General features: G+C 36.3%; 2 long non-coding RNA genes across 3 annotated transcripts in view; one reads left to right on the top strand and one right to left on the bottom strand.

Annotated features, from left to right (window-relative positions):
• LOC148045363 (uncharacterized) overlaps positions 1 to 7287 on the bottom strand; it is a 44097-nt gene extending 36810 nt beyond the window's left edge. Inside the window, exon 1 of the long non-coding RNA XR_015696691.1 lies at positions 7070 to 7287. This is a non-coding gene — a long non-coding RNA (uncharacterized LOC148045363). The remainder of the gene's footprint in view (positions 1 to 7069) is intronic.
• LOC148045362 (uncharacterized) overlaps positions 1 to 14069 on the top strand; it is a 211304-nt gene that overhangs the window by 38266 nt on the left and 158969 nt on the right. The gene's annotated exons all lie outside the window — the stretch shown is intronic.

The raw sequence follows: 14069 nt of genomic DNA, 5'->3' as shown, positions 1-14069 counted from the left end.
AAATCAGCAAGCATTTTCATTTCCACTCACGGATATTTAATGTTTAATATTATTATTTTTTAATGAAATAAATTGACTCCTGCACAGTGAACAACTTTTGTGTCTTGTTAGATTGTAGACTGCTTGCATAGATTTGCTTTATTATGAATAGTTGAACAAAGCTGTTCATAAGCAAACAAGTTTATGATTATTATACTGATCTGTATAGTAATGTGGGGGTTATTAGTCGGTATGGATGAAATGGTTGACAATTTGCCACAGCAGGTACTGTGGTTTTCAAATGATTGTAGACGTTTTACATTTGATTAACTTCCAAAGTATAACAGATTAGTCAGAATTGCATAAGGTAACTAAGTGAAAATAGATGTTCTGTTTTCAGTCCTTTTTTAAAAAAATGATTTAACACCATTTCTTATGGTAAGCGTTCCTTGAGAAAAATATAGCCTTTTTTTTAAAAAAAAATCAGAATATGTGACAATGAATATGGCCAAATAATGGATGAAGTTTCTATTAAGGTCATTTAAGAAGTATAGGTCTCTATGATTAAACTTCATTGTTTTAGATCAGGGGTGTCAAACTTAATTTCATTGAGGGTAGCATCAGGGTTGTGTTTGACCTTGGAGGGCTGGGGATGTGTGGCGGTGGGCAGGGGTGGGTTCTGGCTGCTGCTACTGCTGGTTCGCTCAGGGACGTGCTTTGCACTCGCGCATGTTTGATGCACACTACACAGTACTAAAAAAATTGCTTCTGCGTATGCGCAGAAACAAAAAAGAAGATGCCACCACCAAAAGAACTGGTTCGCGGGCATGGCAGGCTGAGTTTGGTCCAAACCGGTAGGAACCGGTAGGGACCCACCTCTTGAGATGGGCATGGTGGGCATGGCCATTGTGGGCATAACACAGGACTCGTATCAGGTGCACCTGTGGTGACCAAGTGCTAAGGCAGGACTCACTCACTCTCATTATAATCTCCTTCCTTCCTTTCTTCCTTCCATCCATCCATCCATCCACCCACCCATACATACATCCTTGTCTTCTTTTTTCTTCCCTTTTCATTCTCCTTTCTTCTTCTTTCCCATCTTTCCTTATTTTTCTTTGTCTTTCCTCTTTCCATTTCTTCTTTCCTGTCCCTTCTTGCATGCTCAAATGCAAAAGTGGAAACATTTCTCCTTTTATTTTTAGTTTGTTTTGATAGATCTCAGATAGGGGGTGGTGGGCTGAGCTTTGTTTTCCTGGCAGAGGGATGTAAGAGGGCATCACAGCCAAAAATGGGGCATGGGGCCTGCATACGGCCATGCCCCCAAGCTCTGTTTTCATGGCAGAAGCACCACTGGCTGTTTCCAGGCCAGCCCACCGGCCAGATCTAAGCACCCCATGGGCCAGATCCGGCCCGCAGGCCTTGAGTTTGACACCCTTGTTCTAGACCAGTGGTTCTCAACCTGTGGGTCGGGACCCTTTTGGGGGTCAAATGACCCTTTCACAGGGGTCGCCTAAGACCATCGGAATACACATATTTTTGATGGTCTTAGGAACCGAGACACCAATTTTATGGTTGGGGGTCACCACAACATGAGGAAATGTATTAAAGGGTTGAGGCATTGGGAAGGTTGAGAACCACATGTTCTAGACTATTGATATTTTCAGCATTAATTGAGTGAATAACTTAATTATCATTTGTTCATCATTCTATTTATGAATCTGATCTAAAAATTGTTGCATTAAACTTGCTGTGATTCTTACAAAATGACTGCTATTACAAATGCCCACAACCATTAGTACAAAATAAATGCTCACACAGAATTTATCAAATGTCTTTCATCGTAATGTAAATTTCATTATTGAAGCACTATTTATGGTTAGAGTATTGCAAATGGTTGTTATCTGTGCAAATAGTTGTGATCTGTGTCCATTTATTATATATAATGTATCCATATTAATCTACAGAACTCTCTGTATGCAGATCTTGATCAACCTACAGAAAATTAGGCAAGATTCACATGAAGAAATTTTGCTGTCATACTTCTTTAATTTCCTTTGGGAAAAGATAATCCTGCTTTTCCTATTGCACAGTAAATACAAATAATTTAAAGCAAATAAATAAATTTATAAGGATTTTTTTAAAAAAAATTGACATACTTCTAAAGGAAATGGTTGATTCTTGCTTCTTCTGACATGCATCTCTAATTATTCCTTGTGCTTTAGGAAAAATAGTTTTTCTAAGATCTAATATCTTTGTTTTTAAAAACATATTTGGCTACATAAATCCAAACGACATACCAACTAAGACATCAAATAGCCACTATATTTCTCGAATTCAATGAAGCTGATATATTATTTGATTCCAGCAGACTAGTTAATATATAAACTTGGCTAAAGATATGCATTAAGGCTTATTCATAAACTCAAGATTGGAATGCCAACTAGTGCAGTAAATATGTAAGAATCATTGTGAAAAATAGTTTATCCTGAAGTTTCTACATTAACATTTCTGTAAAGTATAAATTGGGTGCAACTATAGGTCCAGGGGAAATTTATATTCTACTGTATGCATATTTATTTTAAAATCCTTTACACTGTGTAAACAGTGAATGCACATGGTAAATCTAAATTCTCCTAAGATGATTTTGCTTAAAAAAAAACTAAGCATATTTGTTCTGTATAAGATTCTGGACATTCCATATATTATTCTTATTCAGCCTCAGTGATAAGAGGACCAATAGAAGTGATAATAAATCAAGTACATTGTACATCGTATTGTCTGAATTAGAAAGCATTCTGCTCTGCTGATTTAGAAAATCCAATCTGTATTTTAAATAAATTCATTTTTAAAAAAGATCTGAATCTATTTTATTATTTTCTATTTTCCTCAATATTTTATGCTTTTGATAATCCTAACTTCTTCTCCAATGTGTGTGATGTCCCACTGCAATTTCCATGATGTACCTTCTTTAGGCAAATGTCTTGGTATCCTGATCTAATGCAAATTCCCTCCACTCAGAATTTAAAAATGTGAATTTCATTGTCATAATTTCTTTCTTACACCTCTATGTACATATTTTAAAAATCACAAAACATCTCAATCTATGCTTTTTTTGAGCGGAACTTTCAGAAATATTTGGGGATTTTATTCATCTTTGGGAATAAATGGTTTATGTGCAGATTTTTGACTAGAGGCAAATAGATACAGAGAGTCTCTATTGAGTATTGACATCCCTGCTTTATCAAAGTTTATTTTAAAAACTCTGCTTTCATTAAAAAAATCCATGGTATAGTTTTGCTAAAAGAACAGATAATTTTACATTCCTTGAGTATTTTATAAATGTCCACAAAGTAAATATAAAACAGAACAAAGTATAGGATTATGAACCATTAGCAATAGTATAATGCTTCCAAAAATGTCCTTCAGAGCTACAGTATATTGCCAAAGAATATACTAGTTCCTTATTTCCAATAGTGGAAAGTGTATCACTGGCAATATTGCAGAATTACTTTCCTACAGAAATCAAGATGCATGAAGAAACTAACGGCATTTCAATAGACTCCATGATGCTTAGAAAAGAAGACTTTCATTAAAGAACAATAGAACAAATAAACTGAATGTTTATGTTCCTGAAAGGAAATCACATTCGACAGAGTTGGAACAATAGCATTACAACAGCAGCAACAACAACAAAACTTATTCCTCTTTGCAAATTTTATTTCTTTTTAATAAAATACATTTCATATATTATTACATATTAATAAATGTTAATGTTTAGGCTTTACAGCAGGCATAAACAGCCAACTCAGAACCCACGAATCACATGTGGCTCTGGACAACTAATGAGACCCAATAAGATCATAAACTTTTAACTATTATCTGATTTATATGCATTTACTACAATATATATATGTGTGTTGTATTTGTGCTGATAAATAAATAAAGGGAGACTAGCATAGATCTATTTCAAGCTATTTAGCTCTCATCAGCTAGCCATACCCTTACTGGGATTAGAACCTGTGCTGTATTACATCTTAGGCAGATGTGTTAACCATTAAACCACAAGGTTCTCCTCCTTATCAGCTGAGCCAGGGAAATAGGTATGTATTTAAAGTCACAACAGTAAAACAGTAAAAATATTCGGTTTCTGTCTGGATGGTCTCTTGTGACGAGCCGATAGACAGAGAATGGAAGCTGTAGACTTCCTCCCATGTTTGGGCATACCAGGGGTTGTGACTTTAAATAAATAAATAAATACATACATACATACATACATACATACATACATACATACATACATACATACATACATACGCAATCCAAGAAAATTGTGATCCAGGCAAGTCAAAAGATTGGACCTCCATGCTTTACATGGTTCCTTGAGATGCTACATTCTCTCTGCTTCTATTTGACACCTATATGCAGCTGCTGCCTGAGTGAGGTCATACATCATCAAACAGTTAAGTATCATCACTCCATTGATAATACTTTGTTATAACTACCCTAGAGTGATCATATGATGGCATCAATATTCTTTTGGAGAAAGATGATAGGCTTCAACTCAACCAAGCAAAATTGAGTAGTTGCAGGTGTTAGGGCCCCTTGAGTTTGGAAGGTATATTTAATTATACCTTAATCATATTTAATTCTGGATAAGGTTTAACTCTCCGAGTTCCTACTGATATACTATTTGGGGGGCCTAATATCTCTTGCTGAATGGGATCTGTGAACGATTTTTATGTGGTAATTGCAGGCCCTTCTCACAATCATGGATGCCTCAGTCAACTCCAGAAATTATAACTGATCCAGAATCAGGGATGTGGATAACAATGAGTGCAAGTGCCAATACTATTTGTCAGGTTCCCTATAGGCTTCTAATGCAATTCAATAAGTTGATTGTCATTTATAAAGCACTTTATTGTAAAGAACCTGATTATTTATGGAACCACCTACTCTAATTGTGTCTGTTTATCCCATGAGATCTGACAAAGGTGCGGGCTTTTGTTTCCCTATGTCTCTCAGGTTTCCAAGTGATGGAACCCATTCAAAAGAAATATGTGAAGTCCATCTTGTAAAACAATATGTAAAGTCCATCTTGCAAAACAATCTCTGGAGGCATGCCTTCTTTCACATGGTGCCTGCATGTTGAATACCATATGTCCTAAGATTTGGATGTGCATGACTTTGTAAAAGTTTAAAAAATTAGATATTCCTCTGGGCACTGGGCAAGGATGTTGGGTAAGATCATCTAGTTTCATCAAATAGTTTGGGCGGTTGAACATATTGGGTTTTGCCTTCGTCTGCCATGTTTTATGTGTTTTATGTTCATAGTTTATCTTTTATGTTGGCTGTCTAGAATTACATATACTATTTTATCACATGGCACATTTCTTTAGTCAACTGTGAAAATTTCAGAATCACGAAGTAAACATTTTTAAAAACCCTCTCAGCCAGCTTATTTAATTTAGGTTATTAATAGATTTGGCTACAGAATCAGCAAACTAGAGTTGTAGAAAAATAACAGGTAAAGGCAAGATGTTTTCAATATTTTGGATCACTATTTTATTTGGAATTTCAAACAGATATTAAATATTAAACCTTTGGGAGTACTATTTCAGATATGTAAGCAATGTTTATAGACATTTAGATGTAGGTTGGATCCTAAGTTGTCTATATGGTCTTTTCTATGTGCAATTTTCCACAAGATTTTTACTTTTGTTAATGGAACCAGAATACAGACATACACTTTCATTTGTGCAATGAGTTACAGTTTTGCACTGTCTCAAAATATATATTAATACAAGGTGCTGTAGAATATCATTAGTGCTTGCACAGCAGTTCATAGAGCAATGTTAGACTCCCTCTATATCTAGATCCATTTTTATAATAGCTTAAGATACAAACTTCCCTTTTTAAGATTAACAAAATGAGAAAGGTAATCTTAGTTTCATAGAAATATTATATTTCCCATATCAAACTGTCCTCTATATAGCAATTTATCATCTTCATATCTATTCCATTACAACACAATGATTAATATTTTGTTTTATGCAGCTAGACACATTCTTTGGCTCTTGTAGAAGTGGTTGTTACTGAACATTTATTCTTAAAATTGTAATTATATACTGCAAAAGCTTTTGAACTTCAGAAATCTTGAAATGTTTAGCACAAGATTGTTTTTAGTTGCCATTTTTAGTCTTAGAGAACATTTCTTCCCAAAATTAAATGTCTAAGTGGGGATACATAGTTGTATTTAAAGAAACATATATAATCTGTAACATAATGCAGATTATTCCTGAATCAGAAAAATATTGAAAAAAGATGCTTCTAGCAGGAAAGATCTGAGATAAACAGTAATAAAAAAAAGTTTGAATCTGCCACCAACGCAGTAAATAAAGAACCTCTGCACTTTCTCGTATAATGAATCATATTATGTGTTTTGATCTTGAATGAATGAAAATATAATTAAGCTCTATTGTGGCTTACACTGTTTGGTGTTTTCTTTTTTTTCTTCTCCTCGGCATATGGATGCTTAATCTTGTTAACTTTTCTTTCTTTTTTTCCCTCCCAGTAAACTTTATAAATCCATCATTCACACAATGCAATGACAGAATAATTAGAAAGTATAGCTCATAATTAATATAATTTATTATTTCAAGTGGTAGAAATCTAGACTGTGGCATTCTATTTGATATTTTTAAATTAGCTTAAGATGTTAAAATGAGTTATGGAGAAGAAGCTGTTCTTTTCCTTTAGAAAAGATGTGGTCCATTTTGCCTGTCTTGTATTCGTTTAAATGAAACTGCAGTAAGAATTTTAAAATGACCTCTGCAGTCCAATATCCATTTGAAAAGCTAGAATTAAAACAAACATATAAAAACATATAAACATATAAAAACATATTACAATATGTAAAGTTATCTTCAGATTTAATTAGAACAAAGTAAGATCTTCCTCTACCCTCATAAAAAAGACAATATACAGGTTTCAGATCTTGAGCCCTCTTTTTTTAAAAAAACATCCCAGTTAAGAAGTGTCATTTGATATTATCCACACTTCGTTTTTGAAGTAAAAGATTCTTGACACTTACCTGTTGCTTTTCCTATTTCAGATTTAAATGTTGCTTGATAGTTTCAGTTTTTATTTTTCAGTTTGGCTTCATTCTATAATGGGTTTTTCCAAAAGCTTCAGATTCTTTTCTTTTTCATTTTCTTCAGTGGAGTTGTTTTGTCTCTGTTGAGGAACTGAATCTGTTGCCATAATTTCTTTTAAAAGAAGCCAAACCATTCACACAACTAAGATGAAAGTGCCTCTTTACTTCCCAAACCCAGGCGTCACGATGAACCCTAATAGAGTCCTCACCCCTCAAAAAATATTAAATTGTCTAATTTAAACCCAGTTAGTTTTCAGGCACTGGAGAAAATGTCTGCTTTTACAAAGAGATGTATAATCTGCCAGAAAAAAAGGATGCTGGCCTTGGTGAAGTAGAAGAAAGAGGTTAATTCAGTGTTTTCCTGACTGACAGTTTTGAGTGCCATTTTAAAGCCATTGTTTTCTTCCTCAGCTGCAGATGTATTCGTTCAAAGCGCCAAAAACATCACCAGCTTGTAAATCAACTCATCTAATATGCATATCAATATATTAAGCAAAACAAATTATATCTGGCTACCTGCATTAATCTTATAAGGGAAGCAGCCATTTTACAATATAGTATCAGTTTATTAATTACATAATGCTATTTAATGTTTGTCAGAATGTGTTTGCACTATACTATTTTTTTAACAATAAGATTTTATCAGATTCATTTTTAGAAAAAAAAATCCTTACACATTCACTTGGAAGTAAACCTCACTGAATTCAACTGGCACAAAGAATTAGTTTTCTGGTCTTTGGATTGGATAGCACAGTTTATAAAATTGATAAGTATTAACAAAGCTAAAGTGTCTGGATCACAACTATGTTTGATAAGGAAGCTTTTAACTATTAATTCACCCTTTAGAGTGGTATATTTTTTTTAGGTGCTAAACTCATTAGGTGCGCAAAACATGGGGCAATTAAGATATGGATATGAATGTGCAAAGATCAGTCAACTAATGGAACATAATATTTGTACTCAGAGGCCATTAGAATTGGGCGGCTTAATGAATCTGAACAAATAAGTACATAAATAAAATTAAGAACACAATATTTCTTATTACCAGGTTTGCCAGTCTAAAAAGTTAAAGAGGCTTCGCCCTGTTTTGCACATAGATGGAATACTATTTGAGAATTGCAGTGCTATGAGCTATATTTAGAAGGCTTTTTTTAAAAAAAAAACCATAGCTGTGACATATGTCAAATTCATGCTAAAAAGTACATGAATATAGATATGACTATGAGGAGCACAGTACAGCATGAAGGAGCCTTTACTACTTTTGCAGAAAATATCTTAGGTCAAAAACATTGTATAAACTTTTTATAGCAAACATGACAGCTTCTTTTGAAGAACCCATATTTCCTTAGACATAAATTAATTTCCATTGCCTATTGCCTTATTTATTACCACAAAACCTTTCATTTACAATATTGGACCAATTGCACTTATATTTGAAAAATCCTCTGGTAAATTAGTAACACAACGTGAAAGAACTTTAAAAGAAATGACAATAAATGGAAAAAAAATCAGATTTGATAGATTTTTTTTTTTACTGTCAAACAATTGTCGCCCACCCCCACCCACCCCGCTCCTAAATTGAGCTTTTGCTATTCTTAGTCTTTGGTTTATTTTTCTTTTTAAGACAATATTTTTTTAATTCTTTTTATCTTTTCACAAAAAATGCAAATAGTATTACCATGAAAAAAAAGATACTAAGCAGAAAATAAAAAAGAAGTAATTCACAGTCCACATAGCAGTACAAAATATATTTAGGACAAAATACATTTAGAGTTAATGTCTATGGAGATTCTCAGTCATATCCAGATCATAGTTGTTCCAAAGATTTAAAGTTAATGCATTACATGATTAATATTTCAAATGTGTTCTGTGAGAAAATGGACTTGGGAACAGAATCTACTTTGTAGTGAATGCAATAAAAATAGGTGTGGCCTGTAAATACACAGACTTATTTCTAGTGCATTCCTATCTGCAAAATAGAAACTACTAGACCTTGTTTAGACAGGCATCTATTCCAGTGGGGTATCACTTGCTCCAGTGGGTATTCCAGTCACAGCTTGGAGAATGGCAGGAATTCTAAAATTCCATGAAACAACTTTTCAACCCAAGATTTTTAGAGCTATAGAATAACCAAAGTAACTCCTTATCAGTGCAACCACAATACCTTTGTGACGACACTCTAATAATGACAGTTTTAAGTCTTCTGAAATTGTGATGAAGATAGTACAACCAGGTGGAAATGGGGATGGAAAGAGGGTGTCTAGGGTGTAATAGGACAACTTGCCACAACTTGTCAAGTCATTGTGGCCAACTCGCTGTGGGTCAACGTGCTGCAGGACAATTTAACAATGCTATTTAATTATTTTAAATAAATTAAAAAATATTTTAATTTTTGCAGCTCACATTTCATTCTGTCTCTTCTTTTTGCATCCTTTCTTTAATGATTCTATTCCACTATTTTCTTTGATAATAGTATAATTCTTCTCCATGGCAAGTTACCCGTGAAAAGTTGCCCGTGGTGACTTGGCCACAGTGAGTTGGCCATGATGAATTGTCATAGACCCTGCTGAATTGAGCAGATTTTCTAGTACTTCTGCTACACCCTGTGCTCAACACCTCTTTTCTGTTTTTCTCAATATTAGATTTTTATCCAACCTAAAATATATATGAGAAAAATAGCAAGACTGTTCAATATTTTAGCATCTAATGGCCATGCCTTTTAGTTACCCACCATTTAACAAGTAAAAGTGTTAGAATCATTTTATAATCAGAAAGATTTAAATAATTCTTAAAATGTGCACTTGAAATTCAATCATGTTTGTGATATTGAATTAGGGTTACCATCTTTAAAAAAAATGTTTATTCTTTCATGGCAAGCAGGCACAATTTTATTTTAACTATGTTCAAGGGCTGTACCAATCCTTTTTAATAAGGACTAACCAACAATAGTAAATCTTTTAATAAACTAAATTCAGAAAGAAGAAAATGTGATAATTGGAGACAACCAGGAGGAGATGGTAGCCAAAATTCAGGTAGCACCATTGCCAGCTAACAAATTTAATGTATATAAGAGACCTTCTGAGATTGCCTGAACCATTTGATGTATGTGAATTCAGCAAACCCTTGCTCAGCAGTGCTGCTAAAATCTCATTTTTTTTCCAACATGGTCTTTTTAAAGACTGTGGTAGCTCTAAATTTACTTTGTCCTTGTTTTGTCCTGATGACTTGTGACTATTAATTCTTTTGCACCAAGTTTATTCTATCTGTCCTATGTAGAATTCAAAACATGAGCATTCATACAGTAGTCTGAAAAGGATAAACATAAAGATCTGTAATACTGTACTGCTACAGTTTTGCACTTACTCCAAGTGAGCGTATTTTGGACTTCCATTTTATATAAGTACATCTTTTCCTTAGGATATTTGATTAATAGAAGAAGAGGTGGGGGCATAAAATCTAGTTCTATTAAAGCTGCAAATACACTCTTATGGACATATATTGTAAATGACACAGAATTCCATAGGACTTATTTCTCAATAAAAATATTTGACTAAACTGCTTATCTCATGTTGATTGAATATGTTTCTGTGGCACAGAGGCATTTTTTTTTGTTTCTCTAGAAATTCAGTTGATCAATTTCTCTCCAAGAAACTGCTGTTTAGAGATGGTGAAACACTGATTTTTAATGGGACTAATTATCACCCTGATCTTCCTCACCAAAAGTATGAGGAATAATATGCAGCCAAGTGCTGACTATTTTTTGCTATATAGAAACCAACATGCATAGAATGAAAGGTTAAAAATTAAATTGACATTGGACAAGATTCAAAGAACCCCAAGCTAGTTGCCCCTGAACAAAGTTAATTAAAAGCAACTTGCTAGTAAAATAAATGCCATAAGAAGGGCCAAAGCCCCAGCCACACCTAAAATAGTTACTGGATTCCTGACTATTTTTATAAACTGCTAAGTATGTTACACTAAAGTAATGCACATTGCTTTCTTGACATGGCAGTATAATAATTCAGACTATGTGTTCTAATAAGTTATTTTAATATTGTGGTTATCACATATCATATACAGAATGGTAGTGAAGGAGATAAGTCATTAACCCTTGGAAACAGCTGTACTATTGGAAAGGTTAATTCTAGCACTTGATGTTTGCACTAAAATAAAAGGGTGGTTCCTCTCAGCAGAATACCCAGTAGAATTTCAAAACCATCGCAGCAATACATTTCACAGAAAATAGAGAACCAAATTAATTCCAAGATTGTGAGTTGCAGCCAAAAGGCTGGGAAGAGAACAATCCACTAGCTATGCAGAAGAACCTCTGAAATTCATGCTTTCATGTTTCAGTTCCAAAGAAAAGAGAAATTTGAAGTAAGTATTTAAGAATTTTGAATACAAAGGAAGCAGAGGGAAATCCCTAATTTATGCAATTATACATTACATTACTTCATTCTAGTTTTTCCTATTGTAACAACTACGTCTGTTTGACATTGATTTAAAAAAAGGAAACAGAAAAATCCAACCCCCTTCCCCAAAAAGAGGGAATGAGATTAAAAAAAATGTATGTATAATTGCATCCCTACCACTTATTCTTTTTGCCTTCTTTATACTATTCATTAAAATAAGGGATGACATTTGAAAGTCTAAAGGCTCTGTTTACTCATCAGGGTCTTTTTATGTTTACTTCTGTGAGAGACTTCCAGCCTTGAAAAGGAACAAGGGAAATTAACAAACGATAGTCACCACAAATGGAAGATTTAAAAGAAGACAGATTATAGATACCTAAGTACAAAGACAGAGGCCAAGTCACAGACAACTGGGAGAAGAAACAAGAGAATAAAATTTAGGGACATTATAGCAAATAAATGAGACTACAAGTAAGCACAGCTAGGGGTGAAGGCCACATTAAGAAGAAAACAGTCAGACTTTATGTTGCTTTCTATTTCTTAAGTCTTAGCTAAAAGGAAAATGGTGGGGAAACAGAATTTGTTTTGAAAGGAGTTTTGTGAAGATTTTTGGCAGGACAAACTTTCGAGAGGCATCTCAAAGTGCCCTATGCAGTTGCATAGTATAAAATAGAAGAGGGGTGAGATTAAGGTGACCAGATTTTCAGATTGGTAAAGAGGGACACCATTGACCCGGGGGGGGGGGGGGGCTTGATTAAATTTTTTATATTTTGTCAAAAGGTCACCCCAGGACACTGAAACCAGCATAAACACGAATCTGTTGCCAAACAAAATTTTGATCACGTGACCATGAGGATGCTGCAATGGTCGCTAAGTGTGAAAATGGTCGCAACAGTTGCTAAGTGTGAAAAATGGTAATCAGTCACTTTTTTCAATGCCATTGTAACTTTGGTCACTAAATGTTTTCCCCCTCCTCGAGACACCTCACTTCTTCCTTCATTCCTCTTGCTTATCTATCTTCACCTTATCCGTCTTCTGCTCTTTCCCTCTTTTCCTTCCTTTCTGCTTCCATCCTCTCTTCTTTCCTCACTCACTCCCTTCCTCCTTTTCTCATCCTTCCTCCTTCCATTCTTTCAGCTTCATTTCTTTTACCTATCTACCTTCTCTGTCTTTCTGCTCTTTCCATTTCTCTCTTCCTCTTCGCTTCTGTTCCTTCCTCCTTCCATCCTTTCACCTTCCCTCCTTCCTATTTCTTCCTTCTTCCTTCTGCCTAGCTACCTTCACCTTCTCTGTGTTTCTGCTCTTTCCCTGTCTTCCCCTTTCCTCCCTCCCTCCCTTCTTTCCTTTCTAGTTCCATCTTTTCTTCTTTCCTCTCTCCCTCCCTTTTTCTTTCTTCCTTCCTTCCTCCTTCCTCTTGCCTATCAACTTCATCCTTTGTCTTTCTGCTCTTTCCCTCTCTTCCCTCTCTACCCCTTTTCTTCCTACCTCCTTCCCTCTTTTCTCCTTCCCTTCTTCTTTTTCTTCCTTTCTTCTTCCATCTTCCTCCTTCCATTCTTTCTCCTTCCTTCCATCTTTTCTCCTTCCATCTTCTCTCCCCCTCCCTTCTTCTTTTCCTTCCCCCCTACCTCCTTCCTTCCTCTCCTTCCCACTCCTTGCAACTGCAATCGGAACCGCAGACAGGGAAGAAGAAGAGGAGGAAGCAGTGGCCGAGCCGAATCCTTTTGAGAGGGGACGGGCGCGACCTGGGAAGTGTTGGCACGGCCTCCGCCGTTGCCAATCGCGCCCGTCCCCTCTCAAAAGGATTCGGCTTTATTTTGGCGCTGGCCAGCCCTGAAAGAGCGGGATGAGCAGTGAGCGGAGCCTCGTTTAAAAGCAACGATGGCCGTGGCCGCTCGTTCGCTCCGCCGCTCTTGCGTGGAGGAGGCAGAGAGGTGGGAGGGGCGCGAAGGAACCAGCGCAACAGCGGCGGCACTGGGAAGGTACTGCAGCCAGTCCTCAGTGAGGAACGGCCCTCCGCATTGTAATCCCAAGACATTCGCGTGAGTGAAAACCTGTTGCTGGACCCCTGCTTCTCTGCCTCCTACCCTGCAGCTCCCCTATGCAGGACCCCAGGCAGCCCCACCCCCAAACCATTTCCTCCCCATCTCCCCCTTTCCCCACCACCCCTTCTTGAAAAGAGAGGAGGCGAGGGCGGAGACGCGTTGCGCTCTCCGTGGCCTTGCCCCTTCCTCTTTGTCCACCTTCCCATGCTCTTAACCACAGCAGGACACATGTTGCACGGCCTCTAGGCTCTCTTTCCAAGCTTCCCTTTGGAATAAGCGCCCGTCCAGCGAACCCCACCGCACGATCGCTTTTCTCTCCCCCCCCCACTTCCCAGCATCGGGAGCCCCATTTGGGGCCGGGGAATAAAGGCGGCGGAGGGAGGAAGTGGGGTGGTTGGAAGGGGAAAAAGAGAGGAAGGCAGGCGGCAGGCGGCAGGGAGAAGAAGAGAGGATCGGAGCCACACAAGAGTGCACTGGGGCTGG

This window comes from Thamnophis sirtalis, unplaced genomic scaffold (genome assembly GCF_051295495.1).
Source record: "Thamnophis sirtalis isolate CommonGarterSnake01/CBP01778 unplaced genomic scaffold, rThaSir2_p1.2 scaffold_5, whole genome shotgun sequence".
NCBI lineage: Eukaryota > Metazoa > Chordata > Lepidosauria > Squamata > Natricidae > Thamnophis > Thamnophis sirtalis.
Note: the sequence above shows the minus strand (reverse complement) of the source record. Positions and strands in the feature narration are given on the sequence as shown.